Source organism: Papaver somniferum, chromosome 7, assembly GCF_003573695.1.
Source record: "Papaver somniferum cultivar HN1 chromosome 7, ASM357369v1, whole genome shotgun sequence".
Lineage (NCBI taxonomy): Eukaryota > Viridiplantae > Streptophyta > Magnoliopsida > Ranunculales > Papaveraceae > Papaver > Papaver somniferum.
The window spans coordinates 106,929,585-106,955,432 of record NC_039364.1 but is presented as its reverse complement, the minus strand read 5'-3'; the positions used below and the strand labels follow the sequence as shown (position 1 = coordinate 106,955,432).

The 25,848-nt window shown below is 35.4% G+C and overlaps 1 long non-coding RNA gene and 1 pseudogene across 1 annotated transcript; one reads left to right on the top strand and one right to left on the bottom strand.

The window, feature by feature from the left end:
• Window positions 1-1,144: 1,144 nt before the first annotated feature.
• Window positions 1,145-3,078, top strand: LOC113298066. Its single transcript, XR_003333989.1, has 2 exons — window positions 1,145-1,310; window positions 2,331-3,078. It is a non-coding gene; the product is annotated as an uncharacterized LOC113298066 (long non-coding RNA).
• Window positions 3,079-12,256: 9,178 nt separating this feature from the next.
• On the bottom strand, window positions 12,257-24,115 carry LOC113298065 (annotated as a pseudogene).
• Between the last annotated feature and the right edge of the window lie 1,733 nt (window positions 24,116-25,848).

Sequence of the window (25,848 nt, the reverse complement as noted above, 5' to 3'; positions counted from 1 at the left end):
TTTTCCAATATACACCCATTTGATAACTTGTTTAGGGTATTATTGGGGCGTCACCATCCAATAGAGGGGCTTCACTTGGATATTTAGTGACCAAAAATCTGGTTATGGGGTACTTTTGATTCAATAGCAACTGTCCAAACTACCCTTCAATTAAAATTAAAACTTAAAAACAGAAACAAAACCTAATTTCTATTCTTCATTTTTCACATTTCAATTGCTCTTCTTCTTCCTCTCCTCTTTCTCTTCATCCTTTTCATCGTAAAAAATCCATTTAAATTCATTTTATCGAACAAACCCATGGTGTATGTAAGGTAATAATCGAACATACCCATCTTTGTTTACTTGTTTTTGTGCTTAAAATAGGTTAGATTGAATGAAATCGAAGCAAAATTAGGGTTTTAGTTACTTTTGCTAGTGTTACGTCTGGGTACGTTACTAGATTTTTCAACCGTAATTTAGTTTTTGAAGAACTTACGTCTAAGTTTAGTTCAATTCAACCGTAAAATTTGATTTGCATGTTGTATTACGTTTAGGTTTAGTTGAATTCCAACCGTAATTTTCAATTTTACGTCTAGGTTTAGTTGAATTCCAACCGTAATTTTCAATTTTACGTCTAGGTTTAGTTTACTGAATTTTCCTTTCGTCAACCTAGCCGTAAATTTCAATTTTACGTCCAGGTTCCTTTTAATTCCAACCGTAGAATTGATTTTACGTCCAGGTTTGGGTTGATTCCAACCGTAGAAATTGATTTTACGTCCAGGTTTGGATTGATTCCAACCGTAGAAATTAATTATTATCTAATAAAATTGAACTAAATTAAAATTAACTAAAGGGTTGTTCGGTCATTACAAAATTATTTGAGATAAGGGGTTTTTGATATTACTTCTGGGTGATCTGTTTTTGTCCTATTAGGTGATGCCCCTCTAATGAAATGTGACGCCCCAATAATAGCCTTCTTACAATAGTACACCCGTTGTTTTGGTTATTTCCAAAATACACCCATATGACGTTAAATCGTTAACTCTCATTTTATTAAGATCTAGCCATACACCTGTCAAAAGCGATCAACGATGGAGATTTATTCATACTATAATATTACTGTTTTACCCTAACTGAGAAACAAAATGGGACAGAGAAGATTAAATCGAATTTTATTTCATTTCTTCCGTATTTTTGCTACCGGTTTCGTCTCAAGAGAAAATTAGAGGATTATGGTTTTTGCAAAATCGACATTTCCTGAACGAGAAGAAGAATTTAGTAAGATTTCGAGACGCGATGAAGAAAAATCCAGAGAAGAGCAAGATGAAGAGGTAGGGTTTTCCTGAACTGAAACCCTAATTATTTTTAACATGTTTTTGGTGATTTATAAACCCTAATTGATGAAATGATGAACCCATCTTATGATTTCTGTTGTGTTTGTCTTTGTTTTATGTTTTGGTTGATTTGAGTAAACCTAATTATGTCTGCAACTATTTAGTCTCTAAGTTTTAGATTTCGATATGTGTTTGTGAATTAAATTCGTTTCTAGGAAACAAAAACTAAAATCGCAAGGCCATGTAAGTTTAAAATTCAGACCTAGGAGTAGTTACCTTATTCTTAATCGTTCCTCTATTTTGGTGATATTTTGTTGTTACAGATTTAGGGCTGTTTGGAAATTGTTGTCTCACCGTCTCGGTGTTTGTGCTAGTGTACTGTAAGGGGGAGGGATCAGAAAATGCATTTAGGTCTCACTTTGCGCTACTACCTCGCAAATTAGGATCTCATTAATCTGTTTTGGTGGTTCTGATTGAAGGGCTGGTGCAGATCGAGTACATGATAGTGGAAATGTATACTACTGTTGCTGCCGAAGGTCATTCTGTTGTCTCGAAAATACATGATATAGGTTGTTAATCTTATGGATTGTATGCAATGCGTCTCATGTTTGAAGTAAGATGTTGTGTGTGTTGAGTCTCGTTAGTTCTCTCTTAATTAATTAATTGTAAAGGATTTCATTTCAATATCCTCAAATAATTCATACATGAGGATATGTGTCACGTGCTTGAGTTCAGGGAGTACAATATAGTTTTGATTCTAGCTACATGGCAGTGGGGTGGTACCAGCAGTTGATGATGATATTGCCATGCTACTGAATTAATGAAAAAGCAGTTGGGCATAGGAGAGTCTCATACTAGGAAATCGCCTTTGCATATTGCAAATTTGTAAAGCAAAAATGTTAGCCAACCAAGTCAAACCAGTGATAAGTGTTTTGATACATTTACGACTCCTAAAACTTTCATTTCATTTGATTTGTCAAAACTGTTATTTATTGAATCGTTTTTGTTTGTATGCAGTGTATCTGTTCCTTACAGGGATATAAGTGTTGATGTGTTAGGTTCCAAGTTGGATAAACAGACTTTCCCCAACATATGCAGTGACCTGATTAATCTGAAAATGTTCGAAAACATGGTGCATACTAGATTATGGTTGGGTAATAGACAACGGGTTAATCTGATGTGGTGGAGTGATGACCCAAATTTCCTAGTATATTTATGTTCTGATGAAGATTTTGAAAGGTAGCAGGTCACAACAAATCAACTTGTAAAGGAGGTGAAGTTGGAAAGAATCCAAAGGGAAAGAGGCCAAGAACTCAAGTAAATGCAGCTGATTTTAGTTTCTCATATCCATCACAACCCAGTAAAGCAAAGACGGTGAAGAAGACTGCAGGTGAATCATCTAAAGCTGCTGCATCTAAGAGGAAGGTTTCACAAACTGTGACACACCCAAAGCATGGATCTGTTTCACAAACTGTCACACAAAGTATTCAAACACAGGGGAAGGCTAAGAAGACCAAGAAAAATTGATTTTGTGAGTGTTTATCCTTATTTTTCCAACTTCAGTTTTATTCCTGGCTTTTAATTGATTAAAACAAGGAAATATTCATCTTTCGAACAACTTCAGTGGTTCATCTTGGAAATGGATTATGTAATGTTTATCCATATTTTTTCAACTTCAGTTTGGATTTGTTTCTTCTTGGCTTGTAATTGATTCAAACTTGGAGATATTTATCTTTTGAACAACTTCAATGGTTATGATTTTCAACTTGTTGCAGATAAGGCAGTGAAAAAGATGAAGAATTAGGGTTGTAATAGTAGCCGTTCATTTGAACGCACAAGATACAACCACCTGTAAAATGACAGTTATTATTGTAGGTCATGTGGCGTGCACGTGCAAGGTTTTCTGAGTCGACTAGGTTACTCAATCAGGTGAACTCGACCCTGAGTTTTCCCTGTAGGGGTTTTTCAGACTTTTTAATGTGCTGACAGCTATATGACAGTTATACACATAACGGCCGTTAGCCGTTTTATTCAAAAAAACGGATGGAATTATTGTAACAGGTGTATTTTAGAAATATTGTAAAAAACGGGTGTATTTTAGAAAACACATTATCAAATGGTTGTATATCAGAAAAAAATCCCAATAAAGAACATTTTCTTTGTTTACAAGACGTGCTCCACTTCTGGCTATCCCAACACCGTCGGTACCACCATTTTTTTTTTTTGTCTTTCCATCACTACCGTCTACCAGCGACCACCATCATTATCACTCTCTCTTTATCATTTTCATCTTTAATTTGTCACAATCACTTGCATCTTTTAATTCGAAGCACTTGTATTTATGAGTGGAGCAGACAATTTTTCCTTTTACTTCTCAAAAGTCAAAATCACAGAAGCACTTGTAAATTTGGTTCCCCAAACACGCCTCATATAAATAAGAACTTTAATCTAAAACTCCAAGAACCGAAAATCATTTTCAATCAGATCCAAAAACATTACCTACTAGTTATGTTCAGATCTTATGAAAGAAATCAAATTCATAAATCATCATCCATGTCAACAGCATGAAAATTACAACTGATAATTACAAAGTTTATTCATATACAACATCACCTTCAATTAGAACTTGGTTTTATCAATGGTGACTTCACAGTACCCAACGAATCTATCCCTTCGTTTTTTGAATAATCCTTTTCTTTCCTAAACAATAATTCGTTTTCATATGTAAAGTCATCGTCGGAAGACCTAATTTATTTCTTCTGCTAACTATAATTGTTGAGTGAGTTTAGGGTTAGGTAAAGAAGAGATGGAAAATTGGCTGAAATGAAGAAGAAAAAGATATGTTTCTGGTGACGGTGATGGAGAAGATTATTTTTTTTTACTTTTATTTTTTTATCAATGGAAGAAATGTTTTTAGCCAAAAGATTATCGGCCGATGGGGAAGGAGACGGTGGAGACAGTAGAGGCGGAAGAAGAAGAGAAGAGTTGGGATTATTTGATCAAGACCTTAGGTTACCGTCAAATTTAATGTAAATATTAGGAAAAGTAAAGGGTATGACGATAAACTCATCCAACAATTTCATTTTTTTATTTTTATTTTTATTTTTTATTAATTTCTAAACAAAAGTTGATAGTCAACGCGGGTCAACGTCAATTCCAAGTACCAAACGCAAAGCTGGACAAATGTTAAACCAAACACTAACTCTAGACAAAACCTAAGTACCAAAAACCAAATAACCCCCAAATTTTTCGTAGGCAATCTGTATGGACAAACTCAACGCAATTCCGAGAGCCAAAACTCAATCAAGGAAAGTGTCTAGAGTTATATATCTGTATCTCTCTTGCAATTAGAACATTTACAAAATTGAATCTGTGAACCTAATCACAAAGAGAGTTCTTGGACAGTAACAAAGACCAATGTCCAAGGATCAATCAAGTCGTATCCAACAAATTAGGTCAGACGTATCTACTTTGATTGATCAACGCACAACCTGTGAGCGGAAAAAGAAATAACACATACACCAGAATTTTGTTAACGAGGAAACCGCAAATGCAGAAAAACCCCGGACCAAGTCCTGATTGAACACCAAACTGTATTAAGCCGCTACAGACACTAGCCTACTACCAATTAACTTCGGTCTAGAATGTAGTTGAGCCCGAACTCAGTCTCCCATTGATTCAGGTACAATCGTGCTCCTTACGCCTCTTGAATCCCAGCAGGACTCCGCGCAATTGATACCCTTAGATGACGTCACACCAACTAAGAGTTGCTTCAACTCAATTGAAGACTTTTAAAACAAATCCTCCTCCCACATATTAAGCCTATAATTGATTTCCCGATTTACGATCTAAACAAATGATCAGATCAAACAAAAGATCCAGGTGATGGAAATCGATAGCAACTTGACCGAAGTCTGGCTATCCTCAAAATCCGGACTTATGCAACCCGAAGTGCAACCTAGATTATTATTCACCTCACAAATGTAAAAGTTGCGGAATCACAAAGTTTGAGACGAAGAGAACCTTATGATTACTATCTATCTTGTTCAAGTGATAAATCAACAATCGAACAAGATCAGGATACTCAAGTTATTAAGATAAAAGATAACTGATCCTGGCTTCACGAATCCCAATGAAGTCTTTGATAGTCGCTAAACCTTAGAAGGGTTTCTGGAGAGGACGACTCTAGATACAACTAGGACATACCAAAAAGTAGTTTCGGGATTCAAAGATCCCAGTTGCCAAAAGTTCCCCTTATATAGACTTCAAAGCCTAGGTTGTTTTAGGTTTAAGCTAAGATAGCTTTGGAACCAAGCAAACAATATTCACCGTTGGATGAATTAAAGCTTTGAATCTTATTCACATAAACAAGATATACACTCTGGTAAGGTAAACCGTAACCGAACCATGTATAAAGACTATGTTCAACATGGTTAGCCGAAACTAGTCGGTTTGAACTTAAAAGCTTAACACTTATTGCACATCTTAAGGATTTTCGGATTTGGTAATTCCTTTTTATCCAAAAAATCCTTGGTCATCACACTATAAATAGTGGATCTTGTATTCTTATAAACTCATCCCTTTCCACACTTCCTAACCGTTTGTGTGAGAAGGAAACTCGTTCATAGAGTAGAGAAATCTAATTAGGTGAAATCTCTTGTGTTACCTTCGTTTAAAGTCTTCTCCGAAACCAAGAAGCTTTTAGTAGTAACGTTAGTTGCAAAACTAAACCGTATTGTTATTTTAGTTTTTGATTATTGATTTGATTAACTAATGGTTTAGTTATCCTTGATCCATCAAACTTGATTACATGGTCCTTATCTTCTGATATAAGGCCACTCAGGTTTGTTTGATGATTGATTATTTCATATCTAATGATTCGAGATTTCAAGATAGAGCTGGTGATCATCTTGTTAACATACTTCATCCGGTGTGTGTTGATCGTTAGTAGAAATCAAGTTATTTTTGCAGGTGATACTTTGAAAATTGAAGACTAGAATACTTTTTCTTTTTGGTGTTCTGATATTTGTGATACTTCGTGCACACTTGATTCTCTGGGATCTAACGAGAAATTTATTTTGATAAACGCCAGAATTATGGAACGATTATAAAAATGTTTTGCTTTTCTTCGTAGAGTTGCTTGACTAGAGCTTGTTGACTGAGAAAGGTTTATCTTTGTCTTAATATGATCCAAAGGATTTTGTATTGAATAAACTGAAAAAAATCCTTTATATTCAACTTTATCTCTAACCATTGTCGGGTTTGGGGGGTATATAGTGAGGTGGTTACTGGAACAAGTTAGTCCTTCATTGTTTTAGGTTGCGATCTAAAGAAGTTGAGAATAGAAATCCTCACAGAAGGTTATGCAACTTGAGATAATGGATTCTATCTTCGAATTCACGTACGCAGACCAAATTGGTTATAGACGCGGGATACTGAAGGAACTAAGTAACTAGGAGAAGTTTACTTGGCCTCAATCATACGAAGTTGCAGTAGCCAATTTTTATAATGGCTTAATTATCATAGTATTTAAAACTGGACTAAGCCCTGGGATTTTCCTTCTAGGCAGTTTTCCTCGTTAAAAAAATCTTATGTATTGTGTGCTTTACTTTACTTCCACATTATATTGTTTATCTTTATAACTAAAGTTATACACTTGTACGTTAATCAAACTTGGTACGATCTTATAGATTAGTATGGTTACGAACTTAAGATGTATACCAAGTTAACATCTTGTTGAAGTTATCTTTTGGCAGTTATTGTTTTTGTAAGATTACACAAGGTGTGTTTATAATAGGTTGATACGAAAAGATTACGGTGTACTTGGTACCCTCGTTATTTCAATTTTTATGTCTATAAATTGCATAAGTCCATATATGGACTAAACCAAGCTCCAAAAGCCCAATACTCTAAACTGGCAGATGTACTCTTATCTCTTAGTTTTGTGACTTCTTTGGCAGACATATCCTTGTTTGTTAAGAAATTTGGCAAGAGGCTTACCATCATGCTGGAGTATGTTGTTGACATCATAGTTGCATGCCATGTTTTTGAGCATATCTGTCATCTTTTCACTGATTCAGGTACTCATCTTCTTATCAAAGATATATCTTGGGTCATTACACTATTTTCTGGTATTGGAGGTCAAGATTTCATCTAATGATATTTTTCCCTCTCAAGCTAAGTACATTTTGATTTTCTTATGGTGGGTTTGCTTGCAGAATTCACAATTTCCAGGAATTTATAATCCCACAAGATTATAAATTCTGGGATTCATGTAAATCCCTCGTATGTTTGGTAACTCAGTTGAAATTCCTAGGATTCATAGAATTTTCTTATGTTAAAGTCCATGTATTATTTGGCATTGCCCTAAGAATCTTAAGATTGTATATATATATGGGATTTGGAGTTTAAAAAACCTAGTTTAATTGGGGGCCATCGGAATTAATTGGGGGCCATGCACTAAAGGACAAAAAAAGTTACCAGAACCTAATTTGGGTCACCCCTTATAAAAATATTTTTTAAATGGCTAAAATGCCCCTAAATGATTAGTGTTAAAATTTAATTAATTAGTGATAATCTTACTTAATTAGAGTTTAATTTTTTTTTCCAGATTTTTTGTCTGCAATTTTTAGTCTAACTTTTTTTTTTCCCAGATAGTATGAAAAATCGTCAAGGTATTAAAAAATTTCATTGACGACCCTCAACAGTCGTTAATGTTTAGACTGTTTAAGTGACGACTCTAAACTGTCGAAGATTCATTAATGGCGGAAATGTACGACAGTTTTGGGTCGTCATAAAAATGATCAATTCCCTGACGACCCTTTGGAAGGGTCGTTATTGTTTTGGTTACGCATTTGACGACTTAAACAGTCGTTAATGTTTTAGAAATGTCGTTATAGACTGTCGTTAATCTTTAAAAAGAGTCGTTAGTGTATGACAGTTTAGAGTCGTTATTGTTTTGATCATGATGTATATGACGACCCTAAACTGTCGTTAATGTCGGTGAAGGGTCGTTACTTGAAGGAAAAAAATATTAATCAAGGGTAAAATAGTATATTCATCTTCCGATTTTTACACCCCTGAAAAATTTGGGGGACAAACAAAATTCCATGACCCCCAATTGGAAGTTATGGCCCCCAATTAAACTAGGTTAAAAAGTGGGTCCATAAATCCGTTAGTAAGTTTCCCAGCAAATCTTAGGAGGGAGGGGTCGGACTTCATATCAAACAAGATAAGGAAATCATGCTTTGTTGTATCACCTGCAAATTTTCTCAAGAGTTAGTCCAGGATTTTGGGAAATCATGCTTTTTTATATTGGAGTTAGTCCAGTACTTCATATCGAAAAAGTGGGTCCATAGCTTTTCTTTCTTAGTGATTCCTGTCGGAAACGTAATTTCAGGATTTTGGGCAACCAAACATACGGACGGAAACATAACTCCACCAAACCCATGGACCCAAAAATTCCACCTTTAAAATTCTACACCCAAACCCACCATTAAAAGAAATGATATGGTTGGTGCAAAGCTTTGTACTTATTGTACTTCTCTTATTGTTGTTTATACTCAACTTCTTGCTAGTGCTCTTCTCCTTGACAATTCTATTGAGTTTATATATATTGTTTAAGCCTTGCATTCTTTGATTTGGGCTAGACTAAAAATCTCCTTTGTTGCCAGTCAGGTATGTCAGCACATATCTCATCCTAATATAATTCATTAAGGATAACTAAAAGGATCCTAGAATATTTTTAAGGGTAATACTCATCATGATTTGTGATTCACTAAAGGACCTATAATGCTTAAAGGTTTCTCAGATGCTGATTAGGATGGTGATGTCACTGATAGCAAGTCCACTGAAGGTTTTTGCATATATTTTGGTTCAAATCCGGTTTCTTGGCCTGCCAAGATATAGGCTACTGGCTACGGATCATCCAATGAATCTGAGTATTAGAGAATTAGACATTGATGCAAGTAAAATAGTCTGGATTTGTTCGTTTTCTTGTCTTCCCCTCCTACATTTAGTAGCGACAACATCAATTTCTATATAATTTTCCTCTAATCTAGTGACGCATATGGGATTGAAGATCTTAACATTTTATTTTATTTTATATTTTATATCAGGGATCTTGTCAGACAATTCCTTGGATGTGATTTATGTTTGAACAACTGATCAAATTGCATATATTTTTACCAAAGGGTTTCATAGGACATGATTCAACTATCTCAAGTCTAAGATCAATGTCTCTAATTCCGTCCCCTTGTTCTAGAGGGGAGTAGTGACATATCAAGTACTAATATATATCTTGCAATAAGGATAACCCTTAACTCGTGTCAGTCTATCTTTAGCTTATTTTTTATTTTCAATTAAGCTTGTCTGTGTGAATGACACATATGGGTATTCATGTGAGTCATGTCTATTTATAGACATTGCGTTTGTCCTAGAAAATGTTAATAATGCATATTTCATCATGATTGCATTTTAATGTTGGAGTAGTTGGCGTCGCAACTTGACTTTTTTTATTCTTTTTATTGATCAACTCAGGAAACTTAGTCATTTAGATGGACATGCAACAAATAAAATGTTTGTTATTTACATCCTCATTGTAACCATGGAGTCTCATTTATAACAACTGAATACACCTTTACACCGAGCAAACAGATCCAACTCATGAACGTTCGTGAGACGAGTAGTCCTTTTCATCACAATTGAAATAAACAGAAATCTTGTATTGTTGAAGTTTTTAGAGATGGAGACCAGCGGACACCATAATTCCCCAATTTTATGGATATATCCAACCATTCAAATGCTCCACATTCAGGTTTGGGCATTTGACCTCAACTTGGCTGGATTTTTTTTTAATATTTGCCTCAACGATCTTGAGGAAATCTTCAAGATCACGTTTTTCAGCGTGATGAATCGAAAATGACATCAAACACTCTCGTGGAATTCTTACAAACATATATCATGTTACCGAATAATACATCTTATACAAAGCAAAATGATATTAGAATCCAAAACAGTTAACAACAAAAAAAACTCCTAGTATCTTTAAGAGGGAGGTAACTTCGAAAAATTCGTCATTTTGTGTTTAGTCTAGCCAAACTAAAGAAAAAAATCGAAGAGAAAAGGTTAAAATGCTATTAAAAAACAAAACAAAATTGATAACAAAAGTTCCGGCCGTTGAATTCCAACCGAAATAACACAGCTAATTGGAATTTCGAAGCTAAATTAAATCTATCAACGAGGAAGAACCTTAGTAGCCAGGAACGGGGACGGGAAAGGGATCGAAAACGGAATCGAAAATCATAAGATTTTCAGAAAATGAAACTCGAGGAGAGAGTCGGGAACGTAAATTAGGCTTAGTTATACTAGTTCTCCAAATTTATACACAAGAAAGAAAATAACAACATATAACATTTAGAAAATATTAATGAAGTACCTGCTTTCTTCAAGTTCGTAGAATATCATTCATTCACTTATTTTATCTCTTGTCATTAAATGGGTCTTGTGCATCTCATGAACTTGGGTTGGAGGCGATGTAGATGGTGTAGGGGAGATGTAATATTCATTAGCCAAGAGTATCTGTTAGCATACATATCATCATGTCCATTTATGTAAGAGTACGAGATAAACTCTTACCCGAACTTCTTAATAAGATAAAGACTAAAACCTACTAATAGAGATGTTACATGGTTATATGAAAGCTAACCTAGAATATATAGGAGCTAGATGTATGACATACTAGATAAAGATGTATATATATATATATATGAGAATATATACCGTTAGTAGGACATTTAGCCATGGTATTTTTTCTAGCCCAATTTAATTTTTGTTTGTTTGTTATAGACCCATCATAACATGGGATTTTTAGATAAATAACCTTACACCTAAATAAGTAAATTACTTGAGTTAATTTTTTTTAATTAAAAAATCGTAGTATTATTTTTGAATAACAGCGGTCTCATAATCAAATCTTCCCCAAAAAATTACTTTTCTAAATCTTTATTATCACGCCTTGGTTTATCCAAAATAAAAAACTTCACAATTATTAACAAATACAATTTTCACATGTCGAAAATTATAATTATCATCTTACTGAAAATTTTATTTATCGTAACTTAGTGATAACCGCAATTTTAACCTATTGGAAATTGTCGAAAACATTTTTAGAATCACAATTATTACGAGTTAACTGAAAATTTCGGTTTTCAAATTTAATGATAATCGCAATTTTTACTGATCGAATTCAGTTATGTTTTGCGAAAATCAATATTATCACCAGCTCACTATCAAGACAAACCTTAAAAAACAAAAGCAAAAATAATAAAGATCACATGGGTGCTACAAGTTTAATGAGGAAGCAAACTAATGATCCTTCGCTGACGACTAGAAATAATGTTAAAAGAAATAAGTGGAGTTTCTTCGTTAAATCATGGATGTTGACAAGAAGTACGAGGAACATTAGACTGGAATCTCAGACAGAGAGCATATGCAATCCGATGTCCAGTAAGCAACTGTAGTCGTTCTCTCATAAATCTCAGACAAAGGGAAAGATTTATAGTTGACGAAGGAGGGAAAGTTTAGAAGAAGAAGAGCAGATTTGGATCAGAATTAGGTTCTGATTTTAGTTTTTTAGGTTTTGATTTTAGATGATGGTAATTTAGACATTTGCTACTGCATTAAGTCACCCCATAACCAACTTTTTAGTCACTAGGAATCCATGTGATGCTTCTCTATTGGAATGTTAAGCCTACTTGCCTATCCCCCTGGCCAAAAGTGATAGCTCCTACAATGAGTAAAAGGGTGTCATTCAGTTAAGTTTTGGCTCCAAATCTCAAGTTTAAACCATCTCAACCCTCTGAGATATCTCAGAAGTAATAACTTGCATGAAGCTGAATAAAAGAACCATGTTTGAAAGAACACAACAAAAACAAAATCTCAGAATCGTTGGTTGCTTTTGTACTCAGATATATATAGATGTACATTAAGAAATTTCAGGGTGGTTCTCCAATTAAAAGAAAGAAAGTAAAGAAGAAAATGAGATAAAAGAATTAAGTGGCTATACCTATACATGAAGAAGTCCTTTATTATCTAAGTTCTGGTATTTCCTGTTGCTTTCACTGTGCTTAATCCCCAAACCTGACAACAATAGCATCATTGTTCCTTCACTTACAAATATTTTGTTAGAGAAACTCCGTCCAGGTCAGATAATACAGCTTATCCCAGCAAGAGAGTAGATCATTTTAAATTAGATAGTGTCGTCATCATTTCTGATCTCCCTCGAGGAATACACACAAGTTGTTGGAACTAGCTGCCCTATTAACAAGTGTGTTCAGGACTAACCTCCGCATGAAAGATTCCAAAATCAAATACATTGTTAGATCTTGTTCTGCATGTCATGGATCTTCTAGTTTGTACCCTTCCTCCACTATTGGTTGCAGTACTCACCATGCCCTTCCATGTTTTTTCATTTTGAGTTTCTGCAGTATTGACTTGTGATCATCACTTTCTTCCCAACCTGTTGGAGTGCCAGTCTCACCAGTTAACCACTGCAAGGCCTCAGCTGCTGCATCTTTCTCTGCCAGCTTCTTGCTGCTGCAAGGCTTCCCGACAAACTGCATCCCATTGAACTCCACCATGGCTCTGAACTGGTTGTTGTTCTTTAGTTGCTTGGTGCTGTAAACAGGAACGTGATGTCCCCCACGTGCAAGCAGTGTTTGCAACTGGTTTTTGCAATTATCCCCACCACCACCTATCAAGCTTCCCTTTCTTGAAAGCATCCCTTTTGGTGATTTTGACGTTGCACTAGTTACTTTTGAGTGCTTTATCGGAACTTTCCTGCCGAAAACAAACTTACCATCACACTGGTCCTGCGAGAGCAACAAGCGTACTGCTGATAGGAGATCTTTGTGCGTGTTAATGTCTATCTTGGGATTCAGTAGCTGCAAATCAAGAAGAATCCGTGTTGGCAAAAACAGAACTAAAGAAAAAGAACTGTCGAAAAGCGGGTAAATGGAAAGTTGTGTCTAGTCATTGATCGCATGTAAAAATGGTATACATAATAAAAACTGCAGAATTTCAATTTCCCGAGTCCCGAGGCAATGACTTACTTTCTTATGAATCAGCTCATCAAGTTCTCTTTTCAGAATCAGATATGTTTCTGCCAAGGCAGGTTTCATGAAGAATTCCAAGTATCCTCCCAGCATTTTCAGGTGTCCATCCTATAAAGAAGAAAATCATCTCAATAAATTTCAGCAAAGAAGATAAGACAAAAGGATATCATATATGGTTATCAATTTGAAGGAAAAGATACAATGATTTATCAGAAATGCTGGCAATGGTGTGTGGAACTCACAAGTCCCCCGCTGGATATGCTTCCTCCAAATAGTAGAATCAAGGAATCAGAAATGGCTGTTGATTCCCGAAGAAAAACAGAGTTCACTTTCACCTTCTCATTGAAAACTAGCCACGGGTATCGAATTTTCGGTTCTCGGGCATTAGCAGAGTTCTAAGAAAACAAGATAAGTGCTTTCAATGAGAACAACAAGAAATAGATAACCATATATATAGGATTAGACATACAATATGAAAGGGAAAGAAAGCATAATTTACAAGATAACAAGTGGAAAGCTAAATTGTATAGCCAAAGAAACTTACGGAGTAAAGGTTGACCTCACCATCCTCCAATGTCTTCAATGATACATTCTTGTCCTTGTTCTGTAATAAAGGGTTTACCAATGTCATCCGTAATATCGAAAATGAAACTTGGACACGCACAGCACATCAAGCTAAAGCAAATATACAAATAATAGGTTCTGTAGAAAGTTCGCTTTGGGTATTATATGTTGCCCTAGTTCCAACTAATCCAGTTTTGGAAACAATTTTTCTATCCATCAATTCACATGGATATTTAAAATAACGATACTCCCGTAATTACAGAAGCAACAGAAAGAAAAGAAAAGAAAAGAACAAGTGTTAGCTTGCACCAAATGTAAGAGACTCTGAAAGAAAAAAAATAATGGATTACCACGACGGAGCAAATTCCAGCGTATAGTCCAGCACAAATGATAGCTCTAATAAGATGCTCGTCGTGACTCCACGTATTCCAAGTTGCTGGGTCATTATCAACCAGGCCGGTATCCTTGAGTAAGTAAAAGAACTGCTTACTAAGGGAATTAATACCTTTAAGGGTCTGTGACGAAAGAAAATTCTTCCAGCAGTATTCATACCCAGACTGCTCTTTTTCGGCATCCTTCCAGCCCTTGAACGCTCGGACCAGTGCAAGATGGTCGCTAAAATCCCTTCCAGCAAATTGAGCTTTGGCCGAGTCCGCAAGCTGTCAAAAAAAAGAATGTAACAGATAACCTTAATTCTCTATCAACTTAGAATCCAAAAATAATACTAGTACCATCTGAAATCCACCACTCCAAAAAGAAGTGGAAGTCCTCATTGTTTTAATCCCTGAGATATTTACCCTTTAAATTAATGCAAAAACCATACTAAAAGATCATACATTAATATATAGCAATTGGATAGCAGATAAACGACCAAAAAACAAATAGACCACTTACATCATTTTTGTCAAATGGTGCTAAGAATGGATCTCTAGAACTTAAACCAGCAACCACAGTCAGTATAGGGTCCAGACACTTAAAGATAGCACCCAAAATGAGCATCTTTCCAAGTTTGGGATCCACAGGAAGCATTGACAAGTAGCCACCTGTTGTAGATCCAGGACAAGTTGTTAGAAATTTCCAGGTATGCAGCTAATTTCTTCTAAGTATGAACCAGTGATATTGATCAAGTAATAACCATCTACTTAATGAGCATAGATGAATTTCCCTACCCAAAGTAGTCAGATTTTCCTTCTCGTCTAAAGCCCCAACTATTTCCAAATATTCAACAGCGTTTTGAACCTACAAAACTGACATTAATCATAATACTGACAAAAAAAATCAGTTTGGTAAACAAATAAATAAAAGTAAACACCACAATAAGATGACCTATTTGAGGAATTCATTAAGCTATATTAACTATATCATAAAAAAGAAAATTGAGCTTACCGATAGTGGTTCTGGAGACTGCAAGGCCCTAGACAAGAATTCTGAAATGCTTCCAAGCTGTAAACTTTAATTTGTAAACAAAGAGATTGCAGAGGTGTCCGTAAAAGTTCTGGTAATTGGTAATCCACAAAACTCTCAAATACACATTTTGGATAAAGATGGTAACACTCGCCAGGTTGAACACGCCCAGCTCTTCCTCTTCTCTACATCAAGACATGAAAACTGGTGAACAACTAGTAAGCTGTCGAATAAAAAGGCAAAGAATCAAAAGCTTTGCACATTCATTTTTTTGATCAGTTTCAAGTTTATTAGTCAGGCTGAATTACGGTTTAATTCAATTGGTCAGACCACAAAACTTCGGAGGTTTTTTGTTGACATTATTTGAGAAAGAGCAATCCTTATGTACTCGCATAAAAAGTTACATAGAGATACCAATAGGATCCTAGTGTGCATATCAATGCAACATGTGAACTTTGAACTATTACAGAAGTAACAGAAGGAACACAATCTTACCTGTCGAGCAGCAGCCTTAGAGATCCAAGAAGGCAGTAAACAAGGAGTGTCGTTCAATGCATCATAGGATGTTTCTTTTGCTTTCCCACAATCAACAACAAAAACAACATTAATTGTGATACTGGTTTCAGCCATATTAGTAGCAAGCACTATTTTCCTCACTCCGTCTTCAGGTTTGTCAAATATTAACCTCTGCATGCTCATCAAAAATTACAATATTATTGGGAATACCAGCATTTGATGAATATTGTGCAAATTTATTTGACCAACGATTTTGTCAAATATTAACCTGCTCATCATAAATTATAATATTAGGAATACCACTCATTTGACGACTATTCTGCGACCTCTTGAAGAGATAAGCTAAAGGGTTGCCTTGACAAAACCATAGGATAACATCATCAATTTAAAAACAACGAAGGAGTTTCATAAATTCTATATAATCGCAAAGCTCCAGAAGATAGTTACATAACAATCACGAACATGACTATCAAATTTTTGTTTTATTTTGATATTGTTTTCGCAGCAGGTTTTGGAGTAGATTTATGATGAATCTGAAGAATGTACAATTTATTTCATAAATCATTTGGAAATTGCAACCCCACTAAAAACATATGCAGCCATAATTATAACTGCAAGTGCACTTTTCTGGATAAAAAATGTACAATCGTACACACGAGGGCAACAAGATTAACTTGCCAAAGCTAGTTACATGGAAGTTTCGAACATTCTCTCATTAACCAATCTGAAGTATAAGGGCTAGTCTATTTGCAAACAAAAAATTTGTTTTCTGTTAAGCCATCAAACTAGGAATTCAAATATATCCAAGTCTCATAGGGAGTATAATATCACAGCTAATTTCGAAAACTCGAGCAGCGTCACATAATTTATACGTGCACCAGTGCGTTTAGTATTTCTCCGCAGAAGTAATTAATCCACCGGGACAATCGGATTTGAAAAAACAATTTTAGTTGTTTGGGCTTCCCGTAAGATTTGTCATAAGCAGGGCTAATTTCAATGGCATCGTAAAAGAAGAATAACACTGACAACTAGTATTCTAGTAATATTTAATACCCAAGAAAGGGACTATCCTGATATTTACAAGTCTGTGCTCACATACCTGTTCCGAGGTAGCCATTGATCCATGGCATGCAAGCAACAAAATCCTGCTAGGATCTCCTAAAAGAGGGTGTGCTTGGAGCTGATCCTTCAGAGCATTAATGTCATCCCACCCAGTCATAAATACCAAAACAGCACCAGGCTTTTCTTTCTTACATATATGGCACAAAACATGTTCTATGAGATTAAACCCTAACGAATCAGGATTCCAACAAGACAGAGATTCCTGAGTCTGTCGGCTATACTCATTGAAATTTGCTGCTTCAAGGGTATCCTGCATCCAGGTTTTGACAAAATTAGAAATAAATAAATAAAGCACCAGTATAATAAGTAAAAAGATATGTATATTTTGCGGCTTTAGAAGAGTCGCGTACCTCAACAACAGATACTATTTGACTCTTCTTCTTTCCAAAAAGTTGTTTCTGCTTCTTCCAGACCTTATCTTGACCGTACTCATCAATTTGGTTATAGGGTGTTAACCTATACTGAACCGTCTCTAGAACACTCTCCAGAAAAAGTGTTCTAACGGGATATGTGAAACCCTTAATAGGAACCAATGACAAAAAATAATGAGCTTATGTTCCAATAACAACACGATGATGATGCTAACAAATTTGATATTCAGAAAAAATGCGATAAATATATGCTATGAGATGCACTCAAATTATCTTCAAATAAATAGACCACCAGAGTAGGTAGCTTGTAATAGAATATTCTGCATTACCAACCCATATTTTGCTTCAAAATTTTTTTTTTTGAAATCTTTTACCGCATCACTGAACTAAGATCTTACAGTTAATTGCTGGAATTGAACCAGTTACAGGAATAATTTATATAAATGAATGAACTGGATGAGTTACGGGTGACTCTCGGGCCGCCCCCGGAAAGGGTGAAACGAAAGATGTTCATCACATACAAACAAAATCATAATGAACTAGTCAAACTGTAACATTTATATATAAACAATACTGAACCCCCGAATAGCAAGAGGTCAAACATACCGGAATATAAATCATTGGTGCCCCGCTAAAGTAGGTCGAAAAGAGCTCTGCATTCAAGGTTGCACTCATCAAAATAAGCCTCAGCTCTGGACGCCGTGGAAGAAGGTCCCTTAGTATGATAAGCAAAAAGTCTGGATGATGTCAAAACGTAATGAATCACATAGTAGAATAACCAAAAAGATAACTGGGAATAGAACTTGAATGCCAAAGGCTTTAGATTTTACCTTCATTCATTCCACGTTCATGAATCTCATCCACATTTACATGGGTAACACCTTTTAAACTTTTGTCATGCAGTAATCTCCTCAATAGAATGCCTGTGGTGCAAAACAGAAGGCGAGTATCCCTCCCTCTCTGACCTTCCAAACGAACTTTATAGCCAACCTTTTGTGAAAGACAATAAATAGAGATATTTCATTATTTTACGCTTGTGAATGATGAAAATGATAAGTGATTAACATCACAAATCGTTGTAAGCGAGTACGCAGATTCAGAAAGACTAACTTACAGTTTCACCCAATTTTTCACCCCTCTCTGCAGCAACTCTTTCAGAAACTGCCATAGCAGATATTCGACGAGGCTGCGTACAGATTATACTACAGGCAGATCCATTTGCAGCTTCTATCTCAGATTCTAAGATATACTGGGGAAGCTGGGTGGTCTTACCACAACCAGTTTCACCAGACACAACCACCACCTAAAATAATATAAAATAAATTATGCATTGCTACAGATAATAGCATTTATAGAAACTAGTCATTGGTCCAAAATAGTTTTGGCAAACTGGCAATGTAAAGCAACAAGAGGCTTTGTTCATGACTCGCTACCCACACTTATTGTTAACTTTAAAAGCAGACTTGCAAATGCTTACTAAAACAAAAAAAAAAAAAAAAAAAAAAAAAAAATGTCGTCAACCAACTATAGAAGGTTCACTGTAAGCAGGTGGCTGGTGCGCTGACAATATATTGGACCAAAAACAAAAAATCAATCAAAACCTAAATTACCAAAGCATAATTAAGTATTTTACAATTCTACATAGCAGCTGCTCAAGTATTATTCTAAGGACAGAAAAAAAAATTACAAAAGCTATAACAAACCTCTCACACAAAGGAACTTGTACAGAAAAAATAAAAGATGAACTAGAAATGTGACTGGCCAAAAACAAAAAATTACAAAAGCTATAACTGCCTTTCAGTGACCAAATCGCCAAAATTCCAGAGCCATAAACATCTCCCTTCAAATATAATTAAATATGCTTCCTAACCAATGGATTCTAGATTATATGCATTAATGAGCAACACAAAATGATATCAGCCAGCTCAAATTAAAGCCTTCTAGATTTGTAACTGATCATATATTGATTTCAGAAGCCAGACAATAATCAATTAAGACTATTCTCTGTTTATCAGGAGACAGTTTGCTTGTCTAGGAGAATGCGGTCATTGAGGTTAACTAATCTTTTTCTGAAATGCTCCTGTATTGTTACTCTCTATATCTTGGGTAGCATCTGGTTCGGCGGCCAAGCACAAAAGGTGAGTTTCTGTTGCTTACATACTTGCTAAACTGCTGCTCTGCGGTTGCAATTCCATTAAGTTTCGCACTAAAAGGTACCAAAACCTCCTGTAATGGATAGTTCAAATTTCAAAATGTCCATCAAGATGACATTAATGATTAATTGCTGGCTCTGTAGACTTGATAATAGCATTGCTTCTTTCTTTTTCTCTTCTCAGGCTACACTGTGAGTATAACAGCACTGTGGATGTCGTCAGTTCCTTGGCTTCTGCGCATAAACATAATGTTTCACGCGTGCGCACGTGTGTGGGTGTGCGCGTGTGTGTGTGTCAGCTTTAACTTCATTCCCTCTTAAAACAATTATCTCACTTAGATTGCAAATGACAAACCTCAAACCACCAGTCAGTTATAAAAATTAAGAGAGACGGTTAAAAAGATACAATTGGACTCCTTTTGTATTATAAATACTACGAGAAGAAAAGTGAGAACACATGTGCGATGCACATGCTTGAATTTGACTCATTCAGCAATATTAAATTTGAAAGCAATGAAATTTTTTGCGTAAAATAAAAATTTACTATTCATATTTGTACTCTTTATGTAGACAATTCAAAGAGCTTTTCAAATATATCAATTTTATAAAAATCTGGTGTATATTTTGAAAGATATTAAGTTTTTAAAAATTGTGATCTATTTTTAAAATAATGGTATATCTGTAAATATGCACATTTCTTATGGCATTTTTAATCCAGTGTGATTTAATATACGTTTCTACCCTTTATTTCTATTGAAATTACATGATATAATAGAGCTTGGTAATTTAAATGAGGACAACTTAGTAATTTAGGGGGTCTCCGACCAAAAAGAGCTCTTTTCTTTATATTAGTATAAGATAAGATAAGATAGAAAAGAAAACTTACATACATCATCAGAAGTAGCAAACACATGGTTATCGAAGGAATTGACACCTAGAGAGCAAGATGAGGAAGTGGTAATAATAGAAAAATGTGAGAGCTTGACATGGTGTTTAAAAATAATGAAAGTCTTCTTCTATTCAGAAGAGGTTCAATATTGTTGGGAGTAGCCTTGTAGATATCCGGAGTTGGATGAAGATGTAATTCGGTGGGAAGACCCTTTGAGAAGAGTAATAATTGAGAATTCACATGCAGAAGAAGACTGACCTCAGTAAAGAGTCACGGTGAGACTTTTAGTTACCTATTACCAATGTGAAATTATTATTACCAACGAAGAGCATGCATGAACTCTAAGATGCACGAAGCTCTTCTTGTTCTTGGATGTTGGCTTATTTGGCCATTATGACATGTGAATATATCCACTACAGCTAAAAAGAGAAAAGGACAGAGCATACAAGTTGAAAGAACCCATTTAATAAATCCAAGGACACTTACTTTGAGCAAGGAAAATGACATTTTTAAGACTAACATGTCAAATAAATTTGGAGTCATGAGATCTCTTCCCTAGTGGCGTGAAATGCGTATGACTATCCACAAGGACCATAACTAAGGAAAACAGATCTTCAAGGTAAGAAGAAATGATAAGATGAAATGCCACAACATTATATCATACCATAAGGCATACAGCCCATACCTGATTTTGGGAAATTGCTCTCAACAATGCATCTTTCTTTTTGTAAGCAGGGAGATTTTTACGAAATTCTATCATTCTTTTACCTTCAGCAGATTCCTGCAAAAGATTGACTGTTACAAGTGGAGACGGCAATTTTATCTGTAAGTAAAAAAGAATAAGCAGTGCTGCATTATAAAGCACTTTCTCTTTGAAATTCAAGGGGCCTAAACACCATCAAACTGACATCCTTACAAAAAAGAACCTGAAACTCAAATTTTCTGAAACAAGGATAAGAAATAACACACACAGATGGAGGAATATTCTTAAAGATCTAGACCATGAAATAGAGTAGCAGCAAGTTAGTGAATGACAGTTAACAAAGAATCTCAGTAGTGGAAACAAGTCAACATAATAAATAGCTGCAAAAAACAAAAACAAAAAAACTACAAAGTGAAGCAATGCTGGACCATCTCTTCTAAAGCCATGAGCAAGGCCAGATCAAAGTCAAACACAAGGTCTCATCAATCTAATCACACTATTGTTGGCAATGGCGGGACTACATCATACTCGCCCACAAAGAAGTCGTGAACTCGAGACGTTTTCCACTTAACGATGGAGTCACTTTTCCTGAAAGCCATGACAGATGCAAAGGAAGATCAAATCATTTTTATGCCATTCCCAAGGATCTAGTCAACTGAGTCGGACTGCAGTTAGCAAGGGAAGATGCTTCATACAAATGATTTAATGCTAATGCTTCTGCTTTTGCATGCATCATGTGCTGGGAAATGGATAAAGAGACACTATCTTAGAAACCGACCCATATCGTTTAGCTTAATTATTGATACACAGCAGAAACATACCCGAACATAGATAACTACTGCGATTAAGCCAAAATGGTAACTGATGACTTATATCATGGTCCACTGAACTAACCTGCCAGGCATGTTGCTTATCACGAAAATGCAAACTTCTCCTTCTAAGAATTCTCTCCATAACAACACTGGTTGGCGCCTTAATGTCAACGAAGTCTTCATTCAGAGTACTACTTTCACAACTGCTACTTGATTTTGGTAAGGAAAGAACCCGAGGCTTTTGAGAAAGGTATCCGTTAAGTAGAGCCTCCACTCTTCTTTGCAAATCAGAAGATATAACTACCTGTTAGTTGAGGTCATCGAAGACACTAGAGTATGAGATAAAAGAAGATAACACATTGAATTGAATCTAATGGTCAACAACACGTACTGAAAATGGAATTTAGAAAATATTAAATAGAAAAGAAAAAACAAGAAATTTACAAATCAAACTGTATGACTTCTTTAGTTTCTATTGGTTATTTGTTGGTTCATATTTTTATTATATTAAAGTAGAAGAACTTACCTTATCTGTGAAACTTTTTGGGAAGGAAAAAAAAGACGTCAAGGTCACATTAATATCCAGATTTAATTTCTCTATAAAGGGAAAAAACAATTGCGAGGTAATGAAAGTGCACAGTATGAACTAGCTTGTGAAAAATTACCTCCCTCTGAGGACGCTTATCATCCAGATCTGATCTGTAATTTGGCAGTGGGGTTTTACTGAAGACAAGAACTCTAGAGTACTGTCGGCTGTAAAAGCGGGCCATGTTTCAAGATACAAGCACCAAATAATAAAAAAAGAGTAAAATGCATATGTCTACTGAATAAAAGACCATACCTATACAATCCCATTCTAGTTGCCAATGCTGAAAGTTGGTCAAAATCTCGTCTGTCCTTCTTTTCTCTTGACACCAACTCGTGTTCATTGTTATTGCGAATGAGCATAGTTAACTTCCATTTCCACTCATCAATGTTCTCAGGAGAGGATGCACCCTGAGACCATAATACAAACAGGAGACAAAACCAAAGTTAAACAACAGAGTTCTAAGAAATGTATATCTCATCTGCAGCTCAAAAAATTACATCTTCAGCAGAAACTATTTTAGACAAGAGTAAGAAATAGCGGGCGAAACAGCAGGATAAATTAGTGTGAGTAAATAACTTAAAGACCTCAGCATAGTGTTAAATTCAGTTGTTTAAGTGATAAGAGGCTTGCTCTCCAAAATCTCTCCTTTATACAACTAATTTATCCCATACCCAGCAAGCAATAACTGATAAGATGTTGGAATTCAGATGTTAAGAGCTAGCATGCAAATTAATTTTCTTTGACATTTGAAGTTGCATCTATTCAGCATTGTAACATTCCAAAATTAGGACCTATCGACTGACTATGATTCATGGAAAAGACCTACTTATGCGGGCGACCAACTAATCTGGAAACCAATTAAGCCTGTAAATTTTAACTAGGAATAATTGGTTCAAAATTGCTGTCAGACAATTTAAAAAAAAAATGATCTGGTTAAGTAAAAGATCACTCGACCAAGCCAATTGACACAAGTAAAATTAACAATAATGGTTCTCTTAGATGTCTGGCAGGACGCTGAAGACAAGTTTAGATTGCTTTGTATAGTCTGCAATAACAATTTGCACACACCAAGTAGGTTTGCCATAGCCTAGAGCGGTCAAGCTCTCATTTCACGCAGCCAAACCCTCTTGATATTTCAATTTCAAAAAATAAGTAAAAAAAAAACATAATGAAAAAATGAATTTCGTTATTAAACCTACGTTTATTAGGAAGGTTGACACTAGAGTAAAGTACCAAAAACCATACTTAAGAATTTGCTGATTTGCTCTAGTTGTGAGGAAATGTAAAATGCATGCAAAGTAAAAACCAACCTTGTGGGACTGTGATTTAGCGATTGCTGTACCGCCAAACTCATCCTCTGAGTAATCATCATAAGCATAACGGCCATACCCGAAGGACTGCTTATGTTGGTGTAAGTTGTGAGGCTGGGAATAATGACGACGATTACTACTAGTAGTGTAAGCAGAACTCAAAACCAAACCCTTGTCATTTTTATTCCTCTGATTATAGCCTAACCCCAAAAAAAGACCTACTAGAAGAAGACGAAGAAGCGGCGAATGAGGAAGAAGGTCTCAGCCAACGGCGACTTGTGGTGGTGGTAGTACAAGTATCGGAAAATCTTAAAGAGTTGGAGATTTTGAGGGGTTTACAGACATATTTGTTAGGGTTTTTAGGGTAAGAACGAAGAGGGAAGCAATGGAAAACAGTGGTTCTCATACTCCCACTCATAGACAACGAGAAATTATGCGGATTGATTTTTAAATAACCACCACTACCGCCGCCGCCCGACAGGATACGCATTGTTTTTTCCCTTTTCCAGGGAGAAGGACTTGAGAGGTGAAAAACAAGTAGCGCTGAAGAAGTGATTTCGCTCCCTACTAGGCGGGTCATAAGCACCTGAAACGGTCTTTTGCATCCGATCATTCTCCCCTAATTGGCTTTGCTTTTACCAATCCTAGACCACATGGGGTTCCTTTCTCTATTCAGGAGATGTGGTTCACGCATCCAATCTTCATGAGATTGTTCGAGGAAAATTGGCAACTTCCTGCAAGGGGTGTCGCACCTTTTGTTTTTGTTGGCAAATTGAAAAGGCTAAAGAACCTAGCAGTTTTAAGGGCCACCCAAAAGAAATTAGGGGCCAACAATAAAACAAAATAGGGTTACCCAAACCTAAATTGAAGCTACCCCTTATCTCGCGTATTTCGTAATGGCAAAATTGCCCTTCAACAATCGGTAGTTAATACTACAATCGGTAGTTTTATTACAATCGGTAGTGGTAGTAAGTGTATTACCTTAACCTCCGAATATATTCAATTTTCGAATTTTGGTACTACCATAATCGGTAGTAAGTTTGACTTCCGAATGTATATTGGCCCTAAAATGAGATTTTGTCAAAATTCTAAATTTTTTGCACTTTGGTACTACCATAATCGGTAGTAAAGTGTATTACTTTAACCTCCGAATATAATAAATTTTCGAATTTTGGTACTACCATAATCGGTAGTAAATTTAACTTCCGAATGTATATTGGTCCCAAAATGTGATTTTGCCAAAATCCTAAAATTTTCGAACTTTGGTACAACCATAATCGGTAGTAAAGTGTGTTACTTTAACCTCCGAATATACTCAATTTTAAATTTTGGTACGACCATAATCGATAATAAATTTAACTTCCGAATGTATATTGGCCCCAAAATGGGATTTTGCCAAAATCCTAAAATTTTCGAACTTTGGTACAACCATAATCGGTAGTAAAATGTGTTACTTTAACTTCCGAATATACTCAATTTTCGAATTTTAGTACTACCATAATCGGTAGTAAATTTAACTTCTGAATGTATATTGGCCCCAAAATGTGATTTTGCCAAAATCCTAAAAATTTTGAACTTTGGTACAACCATAATCGGTAGTAAACTGTGTTACTTTAACCTCCGAATATACTCAATTTTCGAATTTTGGTACGACCATAATCGGTAATAATTTGTGTTAATAAGTGATGCTTAATATCTAACGGTTGTGTTCACGGCCCCAAATTCAAAATTTCAAAACTTAATAAAATTTCGAAATTTTCTACTTTCACAATCGGTAGTTAATGGTGTTCATTATCTACCGATTGTACGTAACTTTTAGTACAGAGAAATTGAATTTTTGAATCACGGATAATCGGTAGATACGATCAATTTACCTACCGATTATGGTTGATGTTCTTAAGAAATGAAGAACATCAACCATAATTGGTAGGTAAAGTATACTATTATCTACCGATTATGTTTCTGCTACTGTAAATTCAAGAACATCAAC